Genomic DNA, 25,299 nt, shown 5'->3' with positions numbered 1-25,299 from the left:
TGACCACTGTTAGAGCAAAAGGTGCAAAAGGAGTCCTTTCTGCTGAATTTGTTTCAAGATATTGCACAAGAAAAAAATCCTGAGCAAAAAAACTATATCAAAACTCACCAGTCATAACAGTTGTAAAACCACAGTGAAGTTGCATCTGTGCAGGAAGAGTGGAATTGAAAATGAATTGGCGTGAAGTTTCTCAGCATGAGTACAGAGAAATCACAGTGGATTCCAGAGAGAGCCCGGGAGTCAAGATTAACGTTTGAAGGCTAAATGGTGTTATCGGTTCTGATTAAGGAGCATGTACGTGGTACTTGCCCCACCTCTGAGACAACCATGGATGTCAATAGGGCTAATTGGCTCATTAGACCTGGTATTTAACTGTGCTATAATCATTCTGTGTCATCACTTAAGCCCTGGTGGAGCACGAGTGGCTCCAGCGATTGAATACCCCCCCAACCGCTGAAATAATCTGCAGAGGGCTTGTCTGACATGAGGAGTGCAGGGGGCCTCATATATCTTTAACTGTGTGGCTTTTCAGTTTAGCTTTTTTTAGGGGGAATTTTTCTTTTCCAGCAACTAGATGTAAAGAAGAACCTACACTACAGTCACAAAAACAGGTTTATTTTCAGCTTTCTTGGGTGTTCTTGTTTTCTTATAACTGTGGATATTTTTAGGCAAACAAAGTCAACATGACGTCACAGCCGTATATTTCCTGCATATGCTAGTGTTTTTAGTAAATCTGTGAAGCCAGGAAGCCTTTAGACCTACAAAGACTATAAACCCCATATCACTGTCCCCCAAAATACACCATTTTTAAAATTTTGAGACTCATAAACAAGTGAACAACTACTATAGGTAGAGTGGATGGCACTGAAAAGATATTCAGCTGGGTTAGAGGCACAAGACAAGCCCCAAACTCCTGTGAGAACATGAATTCTTGCATGCGACTCTTAAATGGACATTAATTAAACCAAATAATATTTAAACAGTTTGCATGGAAATAGCAAAGAAAAGGTTGTGAAATATTGTGTGGATGAGGGTGGACAACAGAATTTAGAGTCTGCAGAGTTTCGGAAGTTAGTCACTACCAGTCTTCCTTTCTTCTCTGTTTCTTTCTTTCTTTCCCCATTAGCAGCCATCCCTTCACATGTGTGATGTGGACAATCCCAATTCCTGTTCCAAACATCAAACATCTTTAAAATAAAAATGATTCACAAGGCGAAATTATCCCTAAACACCACCATGTATTTGCTCATTCAACACACCAGTCAAACTGCCAACATCATGCGTACAGTTAAAACAAGCAGTGAAATTCAGCCTAATGCCAACAAGTGGATGTGTGTTTTAAGTTGTTCTTAGACATATAAATGCATGAAATAATCAAATATTTAGAAAGATGGCACTCCCTAATTTTGATCTAGTCACTGAGGAAGCTCTGCCACTAAATAGCTAAAGTGTAACTGTCCCAACAGTCGTAATGTGTCTCCACCTGAATTCAAATAGCTGCAGATGAGCCAGGTGGGGAAGGTGGGACAACCACAAAATGCAAATAAGATTTTATCACAAAATTACTCCTGCAATGCACTGAACATAATAAACTGATCATAATAGAGTTTATGGAGTGGATATCTAATAATTCAGGTTTCCTTCAAGATGTTTGTTCTTCCTTTAAATCTGTACTTTGTACGTAATATAATTTACTTCATCAAAGTCAAAACAAAAATGCAACGCAAATGAAATCATGCAGAACAAATCAAAAGTTGAGACCAGACCCATCTTCCCACTTTGTTTGTTTCCCATTTGCAACGCTCCACACATCCGTTGGAAGCTTGTGCCATCACTGCCATGGTCTTTGCTTAAAGGATGGGGAGGGAGTGTCCTGAGGGCCTGTGAAAGCTGGCATGGTGCTGACCACGCTGCCGTTTCCTCTGAAAGGAATGTCTGGTGTGGCATCAGTCATTGCTGTCATTCTGGAGATGGTCTGCCAGTCCCTCATCACTGTGCCACCACTGCACGCACACAATACACACACAGAGAAACATAAATAGGCCACACTCAGCTCCCACCCTGTGCATGGCAGTGATAGGCAGAGGACGAAGAGCATGCATCCTTATCGACGCCAATCCAGATGAACCTACAGACACGCTTCCCCAACACCCCAGACCCACTCACTGCACAGTTGGCCACCATTAGACTTCTTGTAGTTATAGCAGTCTTTAGGCTAAGGGGAGGGGGGGGACAGCACTGCCAAGGTGCATCTCTGATTTGCTACATTTCCCAGGGCAATGGGGCCTCTAGGCTTACTGGCCCATGGAGACATAAGCCCCGGCCTCCCTGGAGGCTCTCGGCCAATCCAGATGCTTGGCATGGGCCGAAACGCCCAATGGGAGCTGTCCAAGAGCCGTGGATGGCTATGATATGTTTCCACCGAGGGCACATTCAGTCATGTGGAATTTCGATGGATGAAAGGAATGTGTTTCGCTGGGGGTGGACTGAACGAGAGTGAGTTGGCCTGCTGCTTTCACACATTTAGCAAATAAAAGAAGGTATGTCGTCAAAATGATAACAAACTTAGCATTTAAACAATAAACTTTAGGACAAATTTAATATTGTACCTGATATAAAAGACGTTAAAGGGTCATTCACCCAAATTTAAATAAAAAAAACTGAGATATCTGTCATTGAGATTTCAGTCACCACCCCAGTACAATAGCAGGCTGCTTGAAGTGAATGTAATTTAGATGTTGGCTCTTTAAGTATTGGAAGTTTATATAAAAGAAAATTCAACCTGTCTTTCCAAAAACAGTGTCACATTACTCTGGATCATCCACAATGACAAAAGTTTTATCTGTTCTAACTGTATCTCAGTATTCCTAGTAGATACTTTTTTGCTTTTTCAACTCAAATAATCTAAAATTTGTTTAAAATCTGCTACATTTGCTGCACAGAGATTAAGGAAACGCAGTCAAATGATGCTCAAGCGCCATGCAAGACAACATTAATACTGATTCAGCAACCCCTTGAATGATGATTATTATTCATTTCTAAAATATCTATGCAAACCTCTACATTAAGATTGCAAAAATAACTTGCTGCACCCCATCTCCACAGACCTGCAAGGTGAACTTCATGTGACATTGGCAGCTGAAGGCTCAAGTAGGTTTATTTTTGGTAAACCTGGTTGCTGGTCTGCGATCAGTAAAGAAGCACAAATCTCTTGAGAGCAAACAGACCTTTCGTCTTTATTAGCATGCTAACATGCTAGCAGATTACTGTAACTCACCAGAGTAGTTGGTCATGCGACCCTCACTTTGCAGGTCATAGCAGTCTGTTGAGACTGGACACAAATTGTCCACTGTCCAATAATTTGGTGTGAGTGGAATTCTTAGAAAGTGGGCTTCAAAAAGACATGATTGGTGACTTTATTGCTGTTTTAATGCTTCTACTGTGTTATGAACCTTAAACATTATGAGAACTCTGGGTTTTATGATTCATAAAGACTCATAATGTCAAAGACATTCATTAAAGATGGCACACAGGGCCCCCCCGCTGCCCCAGTCAAAGGGTTAAAGGCACACTGAAGAAGGATTACGGTAATTTTAATCTATTGTTTTTTTTTTTTATTTGCTCTGACTGCTCTGCCTTGATGGTTTTGATTAATATGACCAGGAAATGTTTGTGAGCAAGACATATACTGCAATTCATCTGCAAAATAACCCAATCATTACGAAGTAATGACAGGAGGTGAAAAATGATGCGAGCCCACCACGGCTCCCCAACATGCATCGACACAGAGGACTGGAGGCCCCACCTGTCACAACGATGCAGTAATTGCATTGTGGGCTCTCTCTTCTCCTCAGCTTGCACTCCACTCTTCCCCATCCACTGTTGTTCAGCTGCGCAGACAATGCTCGTCTTAATGAAGCCGTCTGACGAGGTTGCAATTACAGACTTCTGTCACTGTCACTGGGGGCAACCAGGGAGGTGGTAGAAGGGAGGGGGCGGAGAATATCTCACCCCTGAGGGCTCTCCACACCCGCTGTGTTACACTGGATGGCAGGGTGGCTAAGCTGCTGTCACAGGCAACTTGAGAGTGCAAGCTGGATTAGAGCTTTACTGTATGAGTGATTGTTAGAAAGGAAGTGATGCATCACAGTGTATGGAGATGTCTCCAGATTGATGGATGATCCAGTGACACTTCCATGCACACTTAAAATTGAAGAAGTGCTCCTGAGTGCAGGAACAAACATCACTGGACTGATTTTTTTTAAAGCTCCATAGATTAGGAGAGCTTTTTGGAACTAGTACTTTTAAGACAAATAAGATGGTGCTATTTGTTAGAGGGTGTGGCACTTTCATAATAAATTGACAAAGCAACCAAGGCACTTAACATTTAAAAAAGTTAAAATACCTTCAGTAGACTGGCAGCTGGCATGGTGGCGCCTTTCTGTGTGGATTTTGAATGTTTTCCCTGTGGCTGTGTGGGTTCTCTCCGGGTACTCCGGCTTCATCCTGCAGTCCAAAGACATGTAGCTTAGGTTTATTTGTGACTCTAATTTGTTCCGTGTGGTTGTGGTTTATTGTTTGTCTCTAAGTGTCAGCCCTGTGATAGACTGGTGACCTGTCCAGGGTGGATCCCGCCTCTCACCCAAAGTCAGCTGGGATTGGCTGCAGCCACAACCCTATTCAGGATATGCAGTGTAGATAAGGGATGGCTTGAGGGAATTTCTTAACTTGGATGGATGGAGACTGGCACCAGGCACGTGAACAGATAGACCCCAGGCAGTGCTCAAGCACTTGCCCTCTTACCCTCTGACTTAATAAGTGCCCCTTGTGTAGGACAGTTTTTTTTTATCTAATATTTAATTAAATAAAAAAAACAGCTAAAACCATACTGTAACTATGCCTGACAGCAGTAAGTAAAGGCATGTTAGGCTTTAGTTTACAGGCCTGCATCAACAAGGAACTGTGCAAATATGTGCTTCCTGCACTGTTTACATGTCTGCTTGTACTGACTGTGGCAAAATCCTTAAGCTGTGGCCCAGTAAATGATCTATTCTTACTACTGTGACACAGTAGTAGTCATTTCAGTACAATAATCCAGGGCCATTACAAGCTCAAATTTGTAAATTTAACCGTTCATCTGATCTTATTGTAGTTACATGTTAATATTTTGCCTCAAATCTTACCCAGGCTCATAGTTTGTGCTAATGCAAAGATGTGCTACTGCAAGCAAATTTTTTATAAACAATTGTCGGTGAGGGAGGGAGGTGCCCTTTTTTTCAGTTTGAGCACCTGCCCCCCTAAATGTCTGTGCACGGCCCTGACTGGAAAGTTCTATAAAAGGAACATGTTTCGGTATCTGGCCTTCTTCAAGAAGTTACAGAATAAAAGCATGGTAAAGCATATGTGTGTGTACGTGTGTTTGGATACTGTACCAGCAGACTGTGCCTAATTATGTTTACAGTACATATCATCAGATTGTGTTTCTTGTGTCTGTGATTACATAGTCACTATCCATAGGAAGAAATTAGTTTGTATCATTTTAATGTTTCCAGCAAACGTACTGTACAGCATCCTGTGTACTTACTGGAACATTCTCTTCACAGCAGTTTAAAACCACTGGGCTTTCAAAATGTGGACAAAAAGTTAATTGAATCAATCCTAATGTGACACTTCACTGCTAACATTAGCAGCTTATTTTGCAGCAGACAAAGACATAGTTGTATTCATTCTTCTCACTTTCCTTTTTTTGAAATACAATTTTTCACATACTTTTTGTATATATATATGTCGTGCTCACTCAGCCTCATACACATCACTTTGACCTGCTGTGTCAGGTTAATTTTGCTGCTGTGGAGGTGTCATAAAAACCGAATACTGGACTCCAGGATGGAGCTAATATGAGGCTTAAACAGAGTGAGACAAATCAAGCTGGTATCTTACAAAGTTAGTCTTTATTTGTGTTATTCTACTTCTGCCACTGATCAGCAAGGAAACACTGTCAGTGGAAGTTCAGACTTGTACACTAAAAAGTCATGCTTAGCCTTCTAAAATACCCACTTGACTTGTCAGTGCCAGACTGCTTCCCATTAGCCTCTGCTGAACTGAATGCATTTATATGCATAGTGAAGCATGTGGGTTTTGTCTCCTATTACTTACACTGAAACTGATTTAGTGGCCAGTAAATTTGTACAAGACACACACCAGCAAACATACTAAATCATTAGGTGAAATGCAGAAAATGACAGCTTACTGCAGGTTTTCTAGACTGTTCAAAAGTAGCTGTAGTCAGCATCACTCAGTAAACTAAATTTTGCTGAGTCTGACAAATCAAGTAGGTATTTTCCATCATTTAGTTTCAGAGTGAATGATCCTGACTGTCTGTGCAATACCCACAGATTCATACAGGCTCCTTTTATATACCAGGCAATAACAGGGCTCAGCTAGTTTCAAAAGAGGAACTGCACTTACCTGAGCTTTTGAAGGCCTCATTAGTTTGAATTGGCATTGACCTAATAACAGAGCTGTATTACCTGCAGTGGCTCATCAGAACCCTCAGTTCACTCAGACATAGACAGACCATTGTTTTAAATAGCACTGCCCTGGATGTCTAGGCTGTCTGTGACTGACTAACACGAGCACAATCAAATTCAGGAGAGGGCAGAGAAAGTTCAGACTTTAACAGAGCATCAGGAATTCTACATTTTTCTGCAACTTATTTCCTCAACCAAAGTACATCTAAGTAGCAAACTATACTTTTTGACAGACACAGTTTAAACTTGATGGTGAACTGAGATGACTCAGAGTTAAAATCCCCCTAAAATATTAGTGCATGGAATTACTTTGGTTTCTGTCTCATGTTTCTGTCAGTGATTCATCGTTTACAAGTTTGTGAAAATTTCCCGGTTGCTTTCCACCTGGTTACAACTGACAACCGTAACTAAATCCCACCCACATATCTTACACTAAATTACCAGCATTCAGCCTGTTATTAGTTATCACCTTATCCTGACACTCCAAGCTTCAGTATCTCTTGACAGTCGGCACTAAATTGTGATTGGCAGACTTCACAAGTGGACTTGAAACATCACTGCCCGTACACATTACTCACGTGTTAACGCCATGGCTCGATGAGGTGTGTGTTAGTGTGTAAGAGGTACTATTAATAAAGCCAAGCCATGCGTGACTCAACTTTGTCTCTGCAGCCGCCTCTCATGGTTGACTGTATACTGGGGATTCAGTTGTGTGAGTTCGGATCAGTCTAATCACATTTGTTTAATTAAGCACAGCTAATAGACTCTCCAGGAGATAAGGTGTCTTACTGTGTCAGTGGTGCCGCGTTGAGATGCATGTCAAACACAGAGGCCTGGTGCTGCTGCGGCTCCCGTGGCTCTGTGCTGGTTGATGAGTCTGACATCCAACCGTGTTTGCAAACCTGACACAAACAAGCTGGAGGTTAAATGCTGAAGGTTAGAGATGGTAGAATGGATGGATGTCAGTGGAATGGCTAACAAGAACTTTACTTTGCCGTAGCTGTAGTGCACATCTTGAACATGCTGTTCCCTAATGGTACCATGACAGAAATTTAGGACTTGATGGCATTGTACTAAGAGTGAATAATCTGTGATTTTTAATGTAACAGTATAATTTAGTTTATTAATGCCCATGATGACATTTCTTACTGATGGCAGCACTCTTTGGCCACCAGGGACAACTAGGGGTTCAGTGTCTCTTCACCAAGTAGATTCAGGAGACTAGGACCTGAACCGCCAACGTTTTGATTGGGAGACGACTGCTCTACCTCCTGAGCCACAGCTACCACATATGTGTAAACGCTGCAGACCACCAATTGGTCAGAGAAATTCATCACTACTACGTGGCCATCTTGCTACCGATGAACCTGGATGTTTACATGTGACAACACCAGTCACCTGTTCTTCATTCACTCATAGTAGTAGCTGCCACTTCTTTCTCATGAGTGTTATAGAGGGTAAAATTTACGGTAACTATATATTATATTATGTGAACCACTACATCGTACATCTAATACGTAGCCCATAGGTTACTAAATGTGATAATATGAGCACAATGGCTACTGCTACCTGCTAAGTAGAGCTAACTAACTGGCACCTTAGCAGGTCTTCACATCTCCAAAAACATCAGAGCAAATTTGTAATTGGCATTACCTAGATAGAATGACGGCATATTTGAAAACTAGATCGTTATTTCCTCACCTGAAAAACTGTCAGAACTTAACAAAGTGGCATAATAACAGTTATAGGATGAGCATTATACAGGTTTGAGCCTGCCCTGCCACCACCAGGGCCCAGTGACTTTATGGAAGTTTCGGCATCACTGTGACAGCCAGCTACACTGAGGGGGGACTATCTGCAGTGGAAAACAAAGCACCCGGTACCAAAAGCAAGTAGAACTGAGTAGAGTCGACTTGAGCTGGTACCAGGTGGTGGAAAAGGGTCGTTTGCATGCTGCTGTTCTTTTCTTACTACCATCATTGACAATATAATTCTTGAACCCAAATTTTATTATGTTTGGACTAAACTCGTAGCTGTAGCCTGTGACCTGCATTGCCCCTTACTGGGCTGGTCTGCTGCGTTCTGGTAGGCTGCCATGTTTGCATGCATTGCACTAGAAATCACCCAGTAGTGTTTTAAAAACAAAACATAATTCCTCAGTATATTTAATTAAGGAAAATTAAGTTTTTTCAAGTCATCTGTCTCAGGTCTAAGTCAAGTCTCAAGTCATGAATACTAAGCCAAAGTCAGGTCCTCAAATTTGTGATTTAAGTCGGACTCGAGTCAAGTCATGTGACTCAAGTCCCCAACTTCTGCTGGATGGTCTCATTGACACATGCTTAAAGGAAACAACATCGCAGACTGACAGGCTAACTCGGGTGACTGTGTTGCAGAAACACCCCAGCATACCTGAAGAAACTTTCTACTCGCTCTAACATCTGGGCAGCCGCCACCCATACTCATCTGACACTCTCCACATGCAGTAATCTACTAAGTGACATTAAGCTGCCACAGCTGATGGGAGAGTTCACACCAGACAGTAATTACACTTCTGGGCTGTTTTCTTTCACCCAACTGACTGACATCCCATTAACAGCTGGAGGCGTCTGCACACTGAAGGCGCCAACTATGGGTCAGCTTTTATTGTTCTGACTGGCTCTCATCTCCATTGTCCTCCTTGGCAGCATGCAAATGAGGATTAATAGTGTTTCATTTGAGAGGTGAGTTTGTGGAGTAGCTCTGTTTCAAAATTCAAAGAGGTGCTGAAAATAAAATCAAGGAGGAAAAGGCAAAGAATCCACACCTCGATTTCTGCTGAGGTGATCAGAGGCAGAAAAAAAATCTGAAAATCCATTGCTTACCCCACATTATGCTAGTAGTCAAGTGTTAGTCTCCTCAGGAATCCTTGTTAAGATTTAAAAGGTGAGCAATTATAGAAGATCTACCAAAGAAGGTTGGAAAGGCTAACCACAAAACCAGAGCAGAAAATGGTTGAGCCTTTCAGATTAGGATAAGATGTCTGACTTGTAGCTCTTGGGCATCTTTCTGAGACAAATTACTTTCAGTAGTCAATAGCTTGTAATTAAAATATACCCACTTGATGGAGAGGCAACAGTGTCTTTCTATTTAGTTATGGGTTGGAAAGATTAATTCTGGGGTGTGCAACCCTTGTAATTTTCCAAGTGCTGTTTATTGTTTTTGGAGGGGGAAAAAATGCAGACGCTCAAAATGTCTGAGCTCAAGGTCTGCTTTGATTTGTTTACACTTCACACACATTTGGTTCTCTTTTTTGTGCCTTCCATGTGCCGTCTTGCTATGCTTCAGCAACATAGATGCACATTAATGTTTTGGAACTCATCCACAGTCCTCACACACCACTGCTTTACTAATAATCTTCTCTGTTTTTGAAAGGAGACGTCAAGGCTTGATGCTTTTGAATCATAAATATTGGCAGGACCAGCTAGATGACAACATTGTAAAATACAAAGCAGGAACAGTGTCTTTTAAAGAAGGGTCATCCACATCTACAGACCCCTCACACCCTGGACACAATCTGAACTCCTCCCCTCTGGATGGCTTTTACAGGTCACTGTGCACCAAGACAACCAGGCACAAGGACAGTTTCTTCCCCCAGGCTGTCGCTCTGATGAACACTTAACCAACGACAGTATGACTGGACAATAACCCTCAGTACAATACCTGTAAATATACCTCGTACAAATTATACAGATTCGTACAGGTCTCTAGTTTTAAGTACTCTATTTTTATTCCTATTTATCCCATTTCACAATGAGCATTCCTTTGTCTGTCTGCATTGTTTAATGCCTGTTTATACTGCTTATTTTGCATTGTTTGGACTGTTTGTTGCTTGCTAATACTGCTTATTTTGTTATATTACACAGCCTTATGCTGGTTTACTGTTTACTTGCCCCTTGCATGGGGATATGTACATACACATTGAGAGCTGATGTACCAGAGTCAAATTCCTCATGTGTCCGACACACCTGGCCAATAAAGCTGATTCTGAGATTCTGAGCTGCCCCCCTCTCCTCTCACTCTAACCCTCTTTAAGAAGAGACTCATCGGTCCCCCTTGTGGTCAAAGTGACAATTGCTCCACATGGGTGCTCCAGAGGCAGCAACATGAATTGCTGGGTGAAACACAGACTGCATTGAAATCACCAGCTGTTGTCCATAATGATGAAAACATCCCTAACTTAGCATGAATTTATAATTACGCAGAGAGCAGATTTGAATCTCTTTACTGGAACTTTTCAATTCCTGTTTAATCACCCAGGAGAGGTGGTGTGAATCATGAGGCGATCGTGCGTGTGTGTGTGAGAGAGAGAGAGAGAGAGACAGAGTAAGAGTGTGTTTTTTTCATTTTTAAAGCACATCTCAGATGCTTCATAATGAAACTTTTGTGGAGTTCCAAAACCACAACAAATGGACTTTTCTGAGAAACATTTGTCTGTATCTGCTTACAATAAGGACCCCAGTCCTTCTGTATCTTCTCTGATAAATTTAACTCACTGCATACAGTTAGAATATTTTCCAGGATTTTCAGAGCAAGACCCTTTCTTCAGCTCTCACCTTCTGTTGTCTTGTGTCTGCTTCTTTTAGCTCTTTTCCCCCCACTAATTCTATTTTCAATGGGATGTGTAAATTAAGTGTAAATGTAAATGGATCAGCATGTTATTTATGCTAAACCCGGTAAGAGAAACACATTCATATTGTAAGTAAACAGCTGCATTACCTGTGGGCTCCTGCACACCTGCTAGTGCAGAGCAGTTAGCCTGTGCAGATGCAAACTGTCAATCATTTCACACACACAAACAAAGGCGCACACACAACAAATGGGTGTAAATGTGTGCAAGGACACACAAGTTCCAAAACACACACACATGACAGAAACAAAAATGTGCGTTGTAAACCACAATATGTGATGCACACGCTTTGCACACACTCACATTAAAGGCTCACGCACAGTACAGTGTGTAACCTCAGGGGCTGCTCACACACACGATGGGCAAAAAATTTCATTCATGCATAAACCTGTATTAATTTTTTCGGATGTGAAAATATACTGTGGGTAACAATCTATACCTTAGAACAGAGGTAGCCTGAATCACCGTGGTCTCTTGTCTCCGACACTTCTTCATTAGGACTATTTCATTTAATCTGTCGCTCTCTGAAACTTCAGATTGTTCCCGTCTAATTTCTGACTTTGGCGGGGGAATAATGACATTATGTATTCTGTACTTTTCATACAGCAGTCGATATAGTTAAACCTGACAATCAATCCAAATAGCACAAATGCACTTAGACAGTATGAGAGTGAATATAAAAGCCCCGTTCCTCCTCTATCTGCCCTTTGTGCCTCGGCTGATGCAGGCTGAGTTCTTTAAGGTGTCCAAGAAATGGAGAAAGAAAATCAAATTATTCTGCTGTCCTCGTAAATTTGACATATTTGCAGTCCTTAAGCGTGGGTTTTTATTTTCATTTTATTGGCCCGCGGTAGAATTCTTAAATGTGACAGAGAGGCTGTATGTGTGTGTGATGGCCGGAGTTAAACTAAGTTGCGAGAGAAAGGGCAAACAGCTTGCATTTATAAAATAAAAGTGTCTGGTTCAGTAATGATGCATTAAATGTCCACCGCCGAATAGTTAGAATAATAATTCTTTTCCTCTAAAAACCTTGTTTAAACTGGCGAAATTAATTGAGAAAAAAGAGTGGCTCTCGGCAAACAGCAGACTGCAGTATTAGCCTCTCTTTCAACAAGCATTGTTCAAACTTAATTATTCTTGAGATACGTTTTCTTTTTTTTTCAAAATTTTGCAGACTTTGGCTTTCAAACAAATCAACCCATCTGCTTTACTAAACACCTCTTTCATGTAAGAGCATCTGATGTATACCGGGCTATATGGTTTATATTCCGCTCAGGTGTGCGGGGAGCAAAGCTGGCAGGTTGCCCTCCGCTGTTAAAACAACAGGCTTTGACTCTATACGGAGCAAAACGCACGCCGCTGCGCGCAATCGACTATTTACCAGACTTTTTCCCCCTTCTTTTTCTTGACATACAAACATGTGGCGTGTAAATATGAAAATGAATGAGTGTGAGAGCTCTCCTGGCAGTGACTTCTCTCTCTCTCTCTCACTCTCTCTCTCTCTCTCTCCCTCGCTTTCTCGGTGTCCCCGGAGAGCAGCGCGTCGGAGAGGAGCGGCTGTAAAACCAAAGTGGGGCAATGAGACAAGCTGCGCCACAGCTGGCAAATCATCGATTTGAGCATCAGAAACGGGGAGGGGCGGTTCGTTTACCTGCCACCCTCTCAAAGCAGCCCTCCTCACATGCCGCTACTCTGCTCTCCTCTACTTAACCCCCGCTGCCCGCAGCGCACGGTTGCTCACATTCTGCGCTCCATCCGCCGTGTGCGCTTAACTAACTTCAGCCTCCGCGAGTGCGGTTTCTTCTAGACCACTCCTCCCCTCCTCATCCGTAGGACTTTTGACTTTTTTAAAACGTTTTTCCTCCCACAGAGCATTTGCCTATTTTTGGATCTCTCGTGGTGGAGCAGTGACAAGAGGTTGTTCAACTTTTGATGGAAAACAAGAGGTTTGGCGACTGCTGACTTTAAAGGTACGGTCCCATAGTGCACACTGGTTCTCCTCAGCCATCTGTATGTGCTGCCATTCTGTCACGGGCTTTTTTTAGTGTCTCTGCGTTAGTTTTAAATCACATTTTTTTATTGCATGTCTCAAAATACGGCGCCTCTCCTTGGAATTATAATGATAAATCACTCGCGCCTAAATGAATTAAAAGCAATTTACAGACCTATGTTCCAAATCAATTAAAACCCACACAGACCAAACGTGGCTGCTAACATTTAATATTTCATAAAGCAAACCAAAGCAAAAAAGCTTAATAGTAAAATACACGAACGCTTTCAGAACTTTTTGCAGTCTTATTTTAAATGTGCAGGTACAGGCCGGTTTCATTTGTGCAAGAATAAGCAAAGCCCCCGTGATATTCGCGGGGTTAAGTACATCCATCTCCGGTAATTCACTTAACAAGTTATTCAGCGCGCAGCAGAGGAGCAAGAAGGGATGCTGCTGCGGACCTGACGAGTTTTTTTAGGGGGATGGGGGAACAAAATGGCTTTAATATTTTTTTCTTTATCAAATCTTTTGCACCTTTCAGTCAGGTTCATAATTTAAATCAGGCCTTTAGTCTCTTTTTTCCTCATTATTATGAAGTGTGTGTTGACTAACCACAGTTGTTGTTAAACTGTTCACGTTTATTAGAAATGCTGAAGCTATTGCAGCCCAACTGCCCATCTACTTTTACTACTTTTTATTAGGCCATTAGAGCTACTTCATTTATCCTCTCCATATACTTACTATTTAATTATGTGTCAACTTCCTTCAGCACTTTTATTGCTGTAACATGAAACACTTTGTGTAACTGAGAAACACACTGGCAAAGCCCAAAAACCCCAAAACAAAACAAAAAATAACAGGTGTGACAAATTTAGAGTGAAACAAACAGTTAATGGTTTTATTGCTTTCTCTGTCTGAGGTGGTGTGAGGCAGGTAGAGAGATGTGAGGATACAGAAATTGTGTAATTTGGTCCACTCTGTGGCTTTTGTCACAGTGCTGATATAGTAATTTCAGGTACAGTCAGACCGGTGAGTGTTTCTGAGAGAGAGACAGAGTGGTCATGAGAAGATGTAGCATATTGGCATCTTAAAAGTGTGTGGGCACTGATGTTCTGTGGTTTTCAGGTTTTTAAAGGTTTCACTTTCTGCTCCTTTAGCTGACATTTCACACAGCAGCATGGTCACTGGTTTTCAGTGTGATGTTCAACATTATTTATATGCAGATATCAGCCCAAACACACTCAAGTAAGACTAGTGTTGTAGGTACAACCTGTCATACAGATCATATTTGTTAGTTTATCTATGGCGCAGTGTGAAAATGATGAGAAAAATACACACAAAAAAATCTGGTGAATAAGTTTGCATTAAATCAAAAACTTGAGCAGACAAAGGGAAGTTATGCTGAAACAATCTTCAGCTTTCACTGTCTGTCACTTGCTGTTTCTTATCTAGCTGTTGTTGTCAGGTTTCTGCTCTTTTCTTGCTCACATGCGATTACAAGGTCAAGTATGGCACCTCTGCATGGGTAAAAACAGAATATACCACAGCATCGGTGATATTTCTCCTTTTATCTTTGCAGATCTGTGGCAGTTCAAGGTGCTGTGGCTTATCTGGTCAGTACCTTTGACAGCAGTGACACACAGCCCTTTTCCTGTCTCAGGCTGCCATGTGTCACTTCTTGTAAAAGTCCTCAGACAAGACGAAAGCCTCAACGGTAGTTTATGAACACAGAAACAAAACTTCTCGGTTTTACTCCTCAGCTCTGAGCCTTCATTACAATGACTTATCAGTTTGTGGTTGTCAAAAGTGGCACAGAAATGCTTGTGTACACATCCACAGCGGCGTGTCAGTCTGTTTGGCACAGTTTTTCCACATAAACTTGTTTAGCAGGATTGATAAAAATCAGAATGCGAGGACAACGGCAACGCGGTGTATGATTACCAAGTCACACAGATCCAGCTGTAAAGCCTTAACATCTGTCACAGCTTATTAATGTGTAATGTGTTCTGCCGTGATCACAGTTCTTACAATAACCCCACTGTGATGTACAATTAGGAGGCGACTTGGGAAAACACCTTTATACCTTTCTGCTTCTGACTTACAGGTTTAACCTGGTTATACTCAGATTCCCTTCCCCCTCAAAGCTTAGTTTTGTTTTCATTACAACTAATCGAAACTAGCACACATTGCATTTACTGTACTGTAGTAGTATAATGATAGGAAATCAGCGTATAATGTTCTCAAACAGTAAGGGGTCTATCGCTTTTAAAGTCAGCTCCCACATTTTCATCACAGCTCCTTTACTTGTCACGTCAGATTGCCAGTGCTTATGTTCCGTAAAAACTATGAGACAGAGGGGGCAGCGCAGAACAGATTAGTTTGTAGTATAATACAGCGGCTGCATGTTGGCGTGTCGAGCTCGCGTTCAGTGTCAAGTTAAGAGAAACCAAAGAGCAGGTCATTAGATGAAAGTGAGAGTAGACGGCAAACTTTGTCCCACGACCCTGAGAGACCAATTAGCGCTCACATGGGAGAGCACAGGTTGTGATTTTTGTTGTTGTTTTTGTTGTGCAGTCAGCTCTGAAATGATATTAAGAATGCTTCATCACTTTGCTGTAAAATTGAATTATGTTCTCAATAATCAGTTTTATTGTTTTCAGTAAAATAAAAATGTCCAGGGAAAGATGTTGTCACTATACAAAGGAAGAAGTCTCTATATGTTGGCCACAGCTGCACTGTCTCAGCTTTGTGTTGGGGCCGTGCTCTGAATTCCTGCAGCAAAAGATGCAGATTATTAAAACCCCTACTGTTGAGTATTTGCTGGCAGTTTAGAGCTGGGCTGTGCCTTCACTTTGCTGAGACTGATATCTTGGCTAAAACCATTAATCGTCTTTCTTTACCACCTCAATAATTATCACTGTAGCAAAATAACAGCTCAGCAAACAGTGAAATTATACCTGTGGTAGGGAGCAGAGTAAATACCTGTTTAGCTGCCAACAAATGTATTTATTAGACTGTCGCCAGTAAATAAGAGGCCTGTCTCGTTTTTTAATGTGTGGCTCTTTGGGGATTCCACCCCCCATCCCTCCTCTCTATGAAATAGCTCTGTTATGATTGCTAATAGAGGAGAAAGATAACAATGATTCCCAGCGTTTTTTTATGACATGTTGCAACTAGTTTGGAAAAAGAAAAGGCTGGTGTGTTAATAGGGGCTGCTGCATTCCAGGGCTCAAAAGTGTAAGAAAGCCCCCCCCCACTCCCCCCGTCAGTTACAGACATACAGTACCACCCTGGGTGCGTGCTTACTGTGTGATTTGGGAGTTACACCTCATTTTGTCATTATCTGGGAAGTTCTCTGTAAAAGCAGAAAAAGAGAGAGTATGTTGGACTGCATTTATTCTGGCATATGCTTTGCACATAGTTGATCCAGATTCCTTGGTTTAGTGATAAAAGTGACGCATTGTTTGTGGGTCCTCATAGTCAGCCCCCCTCGTCAAATGGGTTGGCGTGTCCTCCCCGGGAGACGAGAAACCTAAAGTCCGTCAGGACGGTTTTGTCACGCTTTTACCAAATTACATCCCTCCTATGTTAGAATTTTTTGTTCTCGTTCTCGCTTCATGCTACTGTAGCAAATATCATTTAAGACAGCATTTAAGTTTTCACCACTGAAATCACATTATTACAGGTCTCGATGTATGTGTTTTATTCCGATGCTTGTCTTCATCCAATCTGTGTAGGTTTTTCTGAATCCTTTGTTCAGAGGAGAAAAAAGAGCGATTTAGAGGAAAGCGCATCCTGCTAAGATCAGGTTGTTAATACCCACCCACATCCTCCAGTGAAACAATTTAACCAGACAGTGTATTCTCTCTGTCTGCCTCTCTCTTTCTCTCTCACACACACACACACACACTTGTCATATCAACTGTTTTGTTCATCACTGGGTGGATGATGCATCCTTTGACAAGGGATTAAATATGCCAGGAAGAATATGGACTGTAGATAAAAAACACATCCTTAAGTCTGCACCTCTTACTTCTACCTAAGCCTTGATATTAAAAGCCATTTTCCCCACATGCTCATATTCCATCTCTCCCTTCATCTCACTGAATAGCATCACTTCTTGCAAACTGAGGCGAGTAACACCATCCCATCACCTTCCTTCACTTCCTTAACACTGCCAAGAGCTCCCCACAAGGCCGGCGTACTGTGCCCTTCACTGCCTCTCCCCCCACTTCAGAACCCATCAGGATGTAGCAGCCTCTCTCACCCCTTCACTACTGTATGTCCTACCTCTGTGCCACAAAGCCACCTTCAGTGTCATTTCTTCCCTTGTGCACACACACAAACAGCCCTGTCTTTCTAACCCTTGTTAATCATTTGTTGTGATCCACGAGGCAGAAATTAGAATTTAATTATTTGGTCATATGATGACCGCGGTCCAACGAGCAGTGACAGAAAAAAAGTCATTTCTTTTAAAACGCACCTGCCTCAGATGCACATTGGTTGGTTAACTAACTGGTTTTAAAGGGGACTGAACAAGGCAGTTTAAAATCATTAATACAGATTCCTGTGGCTTGACCCGACCTGCATAAATCGCAGGTCATTACAGTTGATATCGACCTGATGACACCGTAGGCGACAAGGCTGAGGCCTTGACCCGGAGTACAGAGACTGTGTTTGACACAGCACTGAAGCCACTGAGCGGATGCGGATGTACAAGTGTGCATGTGAGGCATGCAACAGTGTAAGAGATGCACTGTGTACAGTGCACACCACACACCATAAGGGTGGGTGTAGAGAGCGGAGGGGTATGACGTGAGAACAAGGGGCGTGAGTGGAGCGGCGGTTTTCTTTCATACTGTACATCACCAGTGGGGGGAAAACCTCCTGATGTTTGTCTTCCAAGGCGACACAGAGACCCACTGAAGCCCACTGGTGTGAGGCCTTCCCGTCATCAGACCTGAGGCGGAGAACCGCGGCTCTACTTCTATTTCTGTCGACTTCATGCGATTATAAAACAATTAAGCACTTAAGAGCCGACTCTCAGTTCATTACACCCCCCTTGTTCTTTCTTTCTCTTTTTTCTGATTCCACCCACACTGAAATGCGGACATATGAGAAACGTAGAAATCACCTTATTTCACTAGAAATTGAAAGCTAATGAGAGGCTAATGGAAAACATGAAACTAAGTTGATTTGGTGGATGTGTTCATTATGGAATATTTAGTCTATCTGTGCTTACCCTGTAACAAGTGATAAAGCAATTTTTCCTGGTCCTCAGATGCCTTATGAGGGAACATTAATAAACCACCTCAACCCAAACTCCATACAGACGTGAAGCCAGACTGTGTATGTGTGACCGCTGTACACCGAGCTTAGTTTAAAAAGTATCACAACCAGCTGTGTTTCTGAGAAGACAAGAAGCAAAATGAAAAATTTGCTGAGAAAATAATTACGCTTATTGTGACTGAGTATCTCAGATTTCTAGACTTTTCATATTGTTGTTTGTAGTAAAAAATAATATTTAATTTAAATGGTGCTTTGGTTGTTGTAGCCCGTAATATATTTTGAAACTCACCTGTAGTGATCTACAAACACCAACAGCACTAAACACTTCCTTTGTTCAAAAAGTCAGAAGCTTCCCTTTTGTGTGAATTTGTTCATAAAAAAAGAAAATGAACCCAGTAATTGTTTATGCTGTTATTAAAATCTGCTACTCTGTGCTTTTGTTTAGACAATAGATTGATTTCATTTTTTTTGGCACTTTTACTACTCATTTAATTGCTTGTTGGTTTTGCACGGCATCTAATGTACACCGCCCTCTTTCCTTTTTGCACTGTGCATAGCATCTTCTGTCTCGCTGAGGTTCATCTGTGCACCCACTCTGATGCAGGCATGTTTTGACACATTCCCTGACAGATTATTAAATCCTTTGCAGCGTCTAATAATACTATTATGTTTATGTGTGTGTTTTTACTGTGGGAGACACTTGCAGAAAGAGCACAAAGTCAATCAAGTGACTGCACGCACCCCCGTGCTTTGTGTGCTCAGACTAGATGTGCAGACTAATTTGTATTAGTAATCCAAATAATCGTATTAATGCCCATTAGAAGCATCACAAGTGGCGAGCATGAAGGCATCAGAACACCTACGTATAGCGAGTGAAGGCGCCAGCGTCGCCTGACACAGTAAATAAAGACACTTCTCAAGGCTGAGCCAACAATGATATATTTTCCTCTTAATTTTCAGTCTTTTGTGTGTTGATTATTAACAGCTTTTTATAGAAATAGATGTAATCTTTCATTCCCCAAGACATAAACACATGGTTTAAAAGCAGCAGAACAGATGTGACAGTTTTGATAAGTGTGTTATAGTGAACACATACAGTAACTGTGGTAATACGCGTAGTAAAGGTTAAATGTATCTGAGCTCTAATGATATGACTCTTGACATTTAAATATCAGGTGTCTTTTGTTGTAATTTATCATTCACTCTCATGTGTTTCTCATGTCGCTTTTTATGTTTTCTTCACAGATGTAGCCAACAGGCACAAAATTCTGTCTGAACAACAAAACGTGTGTAAATGTATAGCACAGTACATCACACTGTATCAGTCCAACCCAACGCCGCACGGGCTTGTATGAACCCACCTTGAACAGAGCTAAATCTGCATTCAGCACGTGATTATAACAGCACGCAGCAAGTATTTTTAAACAGGCTTTCTGTGTTTCAAAACCCATTTTTCCCCTCTTTTCTGTGTGATACAAAACGGTATATGTTAATTGATAATCAGCAGTGTTGATTCAGTGGTGCATTCAGTGCAAATCTGTGCCCTTCTGGATGTCAGAGGGTTTTCACAGCCACATCGGTGCCAACCTAGCTGGAAGAGCCAGCACCTGTTGGCGATGCCAAGGCCTGGCAGGGGTTATCGATGCTCTCTGATGGTGCCCGACAATCACAGTGGAAATGACTGCGGCTGCTTGCGTCATGCCAGATAGAAAAGAGCATTTGCCGACAATGGCTCGCTTTCACCGTCACTCCTGTTTTCCGACGCTGCTAACTGCAGCCAAGAAAAAAAGAAATAGAAGCTGCAGTGAACATCATGTAAAACATGTCAGCACGCAGACGCTGTGCGCCGTGCAGGTCTAGGTGATGTAAAGGGATCTGCTGAGGATGTTTCGGTGTGAGATGGGCTGCAGCTTGTCTGTGACGCATGTTACTACATATCACATCGATGGACCAGAACAGGAGGCACGGTCTACAAAATGAAATTTCAAAATACTCTACTTCAGAGAGAAAATATGACCTGATTTATATCCATATATGTGTAAATAGATATTACAAAAGCAGTTTCAGGACATCCTCTTTATTGTATTGTACCTGTGATGTACCAAAGGGCTTCAGATAGACAGTCAGTATGATTCATTTGTGAACTGTGCTTTGGTGTCTTCAGTGACAGTGGAGATCTTGTTTCACATTTTTCAGTTGCCGAATAACGTGTTGGATTAATATCTGCAAATATAGTAATTAGTCCACAGTTTGGGTCCTTTATTCAGACACACAACAGAACCATTTAACCACACTGCACACCACAGCTGTGTTTGGTACACACTGAAACCTCGAGAATGATAAGATAAGAATTGATCACTGACGCCGTGCAGCAGTGAACAAACAAACATGTCTGGGTCACACAAGCAGTTTCAACAACTCTTCCATTTCCTGTTAAGAAACCCACAAACACAGGACCCTTATGAAATGTAGCCGCCCCCTCAGAACGTACACCTTGTGCTAACTAGGTGTCAGTATAACCAGGCATTGTTCCATCTCAGGTCCGAGAGGTGAGTTTCACATTGTATTTTTCCATTAAGTTTCTCTGCTGGCCTTCTGTGAGAAATGTTAATGCAGCCTTTTCGGACACGCATTTTGAAATGAGTCAACTTTTGACCTTACATTGGTGGGTGGAATGACTTGGTTTCGCATCTAGGGGTTGAATGAGATGTGTAACTGTACTGTTTCTACCGCGAGGCGACACAAGACACAATCACTTATTCCGTGATTGGTTATTTGATCTGTTCCAGTGTTAATGGGCTCCATACTTTCTGTAACCACCTTGCATAAATCTGAATGTTGTTGCTCGTAGTTGTTTCATAGAGCTTCTTCAGCTGCTGTCATCAGCTGACAGTGGTTACTGTCAAGCTAAGCTGAGAAGCTCACGTCTGTGCTGTTGTTTATGAAACAACAGCTTTGTGTGAGTCAGTGCACTATTACTGTATTTATGTTCTGAGGGAATTTATGAGCCCTGCAAAGATTTATTAGTGAGAACAAAGTGTGATGTAGTATTTTACGCACGCCTGACCTCCACGGGCAGCTCACAACCTCTGGCTCTGTCAGTGTGATAGGTGTACACACTTCCTGTTTTCTGTCGGTTTCCTGTTTTTGTTCTTACAAAACCTGGACAGACGCGCTTGTTCATTTTTGCTTGATGCAGATATTGGCCTTATGAATCTCATCATATTGCTACACCTTGCTTTTTATATAGCTCTGTTGCCAAAGAAAAAAAAAAGATTAATGTTCAATCTGCAGCACAGTGGTAATAAATTAATGCCTGCTTCTTTTGTACTGCCTTTCAGTGCCTTTTATCATACATATTATTTATGTGATTAAGTAGCGTGTGTGTAATATTTCATGTTTGTGTAAAAACATTTCCCCAGTGGTCTTGACATTGAGCTTCGCCTCACACGCTCCCGCCTCTGGCTCTTTACAGGACCTAAAGATGGAGAGCCAACTGCATCCTCGCCTCACACCAGACAGACAGCATCAGCTATTGCCACCTGTGTCTGTGTGTGTGTGTGTGTGTGTGTGTCTGTCAGACTTTAGTCGAGACTTTGCTCATAAAGCCTGTGTGAAACACTTATTATTGGGCAACCTTAAGGTTAGGTACAAACTCAGATCAGGGCTTTGATGTTTTTGCTGTTTGGTCTGCAGCGGCAAAACCATCAGGTCTATGAAATAATCACAAAATTAAAAAAAATAGCTCAAGTTGATAAAAACCTTCCAGTGTTTTAGTATTTGCAGAGATTGTGTTGCTCTGCAGCCTCTTCTGCTACTTTGACAGTTCACAGTTTTGTTGAAACTCTCAACAGTAATCCAGTTTGACATGATGCTGTATGACCCTTAATGGAGGCAGAGTTTGCAGTGCTACAACAGCTAAATGATGAGATTAAAAAAAGACCATGTTTATATTTTTGTTTATTTACAAGAACATACATTAGTCTATACAGATGTAGTCTTAGGACTTATCAGATAAACCTTTTATTTGTAGCATAAAGATATTAAACCTGTTTTTAGGCATACAGTAATTTAATCTTATTGATCCATGTTAATAGTATTCATCCTCAGTAAAGTGTAATGGCATTTACCCAAATTATACCACAGTAAAGGGGGAAACAAACAAAACATAATTCAAATTTATTTGGTGATTATGCCAGAATATATGTATATTTGCAATACAATAATTAAATATTGGAGCTAGCTGGATACTGATTGCGGTAGTCTACTGACAAACCACCAAGCCATTACACTACAGCCCACCTTTACTGTGCAGGACAGAGCCTTCTCACGGTTAGGAGCCTAAATATTTAGAACTGTAAAATCAGATGGGGATGTACACCTATTTAAATATATATACATTTGTACTCAAGAAAAAACTATAGTCATTGTCTAAGAATGAACATGAACTTAGTTATTTTGTCCTTTGTTTGAAACAAAACTGCTACCTACCTTCTAGGCTTTATGATTTCTGATCTAATCATATATATAATAGATTTATAAAAGTAAGTTGGTAATTAAAAACAGACCTGCCTTATTCGGATGTACTGTAGGAGGTTTCTGTATTTTAAAGAAGTCCATCTGAGAATGGTATACGACTTAGATTTTCCTTCGTGTTTACTGTGATGCTCATTTATCTCACAACCACTGAGCTGAGGTCAAATAGTTCAGCTTACCTCCTGCTCTTTCTGACTGCATGTGGAATAAAAACTACACTTTAATTTGGGCCAAAGTCAAACGAAAACGCACCATGCCTTAAGGTGTCGACGTGCGTGTGAGCATCTGTGTTACGCTGTAATAAATGCAGGACCGCCTCACTCTAATCAAGCTGATTAAAAATTCCTGCGCGCAGCCGGAAATCGCACCACCGTAGCGTGTGCATGCCGCTGTGCAAATGCATGGGTGTTTATGCATGTGCCTGTCAGTTGTGCATGCACGTGTGTTTGTGCGTACGGTTTCTCTCCTTGCCCACTTTCTCCACTTTATTAAATCTCAGCCAGGACTTTTCGGCCTGAGATGCGGGATGCGGAGGTGTCATTTCTTTTCTTTTACCAAGGGAATTATTTCTCTTTCCGTATCACACACTCTCCACCCGTCTCTCTCCCTCTTTCACACACACACACACACATATCTCTTGTCTTTTTTTTTTTTCTTAATTTTTTTTAACCCCCCCTCGCCATTTGAAATGAGGAGGAGAAAGAGAAAGCACAGGCAGCGGCAGCACCAGCAGCGAGGAGAGGGGGGAGTGATGAGTCAATACAACTAATAATTTAATGGGGACAGAGAGGGAGAGACGGAGTGAGAGGGGGGAGACGGAGAGGGAGATAGAAAGAAAGAGGAGCTCCGTCCGGACGCCAATCCCCAACCAACAGGACACCTCCTACTATTACTATCGCGGGCAGCTCTCTTATGCATCCACAGCAAGCCTTATTTATGCTCGACATCGGAAAGTAAACCGCACTTTTTGACCCCCCTCTCCTTGTTTTATTTTGCGAACCTGTTTCGACTGTCCGCATATCGTCTCCACATCGTCTCCAACGCGATAGCAAGAGCACCCTGTCGGTTATTATTATTATTTTTCCTCTCCCAGTCAGTCTCCGCCGGCTAAACCGACGTTAAGCTATTTTTGTGGACGTGAGTCCCTCCGTGAACATACACAGCGAGGGTTTATTAGGTTTCGGCAGCGGTAATTATTATTACAACAGTGTCCGGGGTGCTTGGGTTTATCCTGGCGGCTGTACGGCTGCCTGCCTCCCGATATTTGGGTGTTGTGGTGCGAACTAAAGCAGAAGTCGCCTTCACTTGTAACCGATGGACGCGGCTAAATGTCGCTGGCTCTGACGGCTACGGTTGCAGTTTTTTCCTCCACTTAGACGGAATCAGCTAACGTTAGGGGTCCACGGACACACACAGACACACACACACACACACACAGACACACACAACCGCTTACCAATGTTCGCATATCACGGTCCATCTCGACCTCGTCGTCTCTACCACAGATCCGCCGGGTTGTTGTTTTTGCGCACCGCCTGCCAGACCTCTGCGAAGAAGAGCAGGAGAAAGCGTCTTTTTTAACACATATTTTTTTGTCCCCCTAAAACAAAATTGCTGTCATGCACACATAGAGAGAGATAACGAGAGGACCCGGGAAGCAGGAGTTGTGTTTCTCTTTTTTTCCCTTTTCTATCCTGGCCAAACTTGAAGAAGACGCGTTTTCCAGGCGGTGTTATATGCTCTCCAGTGCTGAAGTGCTGCGTTTCAGGTTGGTTTGGAAGATTTTTCGCTCAACTTGTCCCCTCTTAACTCCCCTCTTTAGGGGTAATGTGTCCATTTGAACTATTGCTCCTGATTTGTGTTTTTAAGGTCATTTAAAAATCCTGACCTGGATCCGTTCTGTATCCGGGTCTGGATTCCTTTGGCCCCCTATTTGTGGAGAATTACTTGCCTCATTGCATGTTATGAATGAGGGAGTTCATGATCTTTCACGTGGGGGTGGATGATGTTGCCCTTTTCTCTCTTTGATACCAGCATTCCAGTTCATCAGCACTGTGCATTAAACAGCATGCATGACTTTCCACAGCAGTGTTATGAAGTGACACAGCTAATGTTATGATTGAGCAAGCTCTAAAGTTGTTCAGTATTCAAGCAGCTCAAATAATTTGCCAATTGTTATTTTGTGCCTTTGTAGCTGTGCAGTAAAGCACCCATGGGTACAGCAGCCACAAATCTTTCCTTGCACCCACTGCCCTGTTGTGTTTTCTTTCCTTCAACTTTTGACGACT

At 42.0% G+C, this 25,299-nt stretch overlaps 1 protein-coding gene across 9 annotated transcripts in view; it reads left to right on the top strand.

Annotated features, from left to right (window-relative positions):
• The window catches only part of satb1b (SATB homeobox 1b), an 87,733-nt gene that overhangs the window by 18,126 nt on the left and 44,308 nt on the right, over positions 1–25,299 (top strand). For 2 of the 9 annotated variants that reach the window (XM_020609726.1, XM_020609717.1), the window contains exon 1: positions 23,307–24,779. The exons of 4 other annotated variants lie outside the window; for them this stretch is intronic. The gene's annotated coding sequence lies outside the window, so the exon portion shown is untranslated. Of the gene's footprint in view, positions 1–12,846; positions 13,167–21,003; positions 21,025–23,306; positions 24,780–25,299 lie in introns of those variants that run through there. 3 more of the 9 variants (XM_020609721.1, XM_020609724.1, XM_020609725.1) reach the window with 3 other exon arrangements.

This window comes from Monopterus albus, unplaced genomic scaffold (assembly GCF_001952655.1).
Source record: "Monopterus albus unplaced genomic scaffold, M_albus_1.0 scaffold101.1, whole genome shotgun sequence".
NCBI lineage: Eukaryota > Metazoa > Chordata > Actinopteri > Synbranchiformes > Synbranchidae > Monopterus > Monopterus albus.
This window is presented reverse-complemented; position numbering and strand designations above follow the sequence as displayed.